Here is a 1,015-nt window from a genome sequence, read left to right as displayed (position 1 = left end):
CCACATACACATCCATAGTCGACTGATGTGTGTGTGTGTGTGTGTGTGTGTGTAGAAATACATCCAGGCTCCAGTGGAGCCCGGGGAGAGCAGTCCAGTCCACTTTCTTCTTTCAACAGTAAAAATCTGTTGTGTGTGTGTGTGGTAAGTAGACAGGAAACAAGAGCACACACACACACACACACACACACACACACACACACACAGAGTAATGCAGCCCTGGCAGTGGATTTCTGTGGTTGTGGGGGTTTGGACTGGTCGGAGCCTTGGTTTTGACCTGGCTATCACGAGTTATCACATCAAGTCACCGGGTTCACAAGTGTTTACCAGTGTGTGGCCGGGTGGGGGGGCTGGTGGGAGGGGAGCCACATGACATGATGAAATATATACATTCACCTATATGAGAAGACTCAGAGGGTTGGGGGGGGGGAAGTACGATTTAGTAAGAAAGAAAATACAGAAGGGGAAAATTTGGCAAAAAAATTTCTAAGTAAATCTTTCTGAAGATCAAGGTTTCAGGCAGTGGTTTTAGGGGAATCTGTACTAGGGTTAGTTAACCAGGGATTGTCCTGTTAAATCAATGATTAAACACAACAGTTTAACCCTTTGATAACCCTCAGATACCGATCACACCCACGCTCGTCCGTGGACCAGGTCGCGTGACGTCCAACATTGAAATCAAATGTTTCTGTTTTCTTCTCATGAAATAATCAGATCCTCAGAGAGATTAAACTGTTTATGGACGCGTCCGGTGGCAGGTAAATGGATACGTGGGATTATCTGAAGTGGGCCAGAGGTTGAGCGGGGCACCTTGGCCAATGACAGCAGATTAGCCAATGGCCATAAAAGACATCGTCGACTCCTCTAGACCAATTAAAAGACGGCGTGTATCACTGAAGCGGTTAACGGTATCTATGACAATACAAACAAAGAGCGGAAACGATAAAGGTCATAAAAATAGAGATTACATACGAACACGAACCACGAGGTGGGAGTGGAGGGGGGAGGGGGAGGG

This window comes from Cynoglossus semilaevis, chromosome 8 (genome assembly GCF_000523025.1).
Source record: "Cynoglossus semilaevis isolate Cse_v1.0 chromosome 8, Cse_v1.0, whole genome shotgun sequence".
Taxonomy (NCBI): domain Eukaryota; kingdom Metazoa; phylum Chordata; class Actinopteri; order Pleuronectiformes; family Cynoglossidae; genus Cynoglossus; species Cynoglossus semilaevis.
This window is presented reverse-complemented; position numbering follows the sequence as displayed.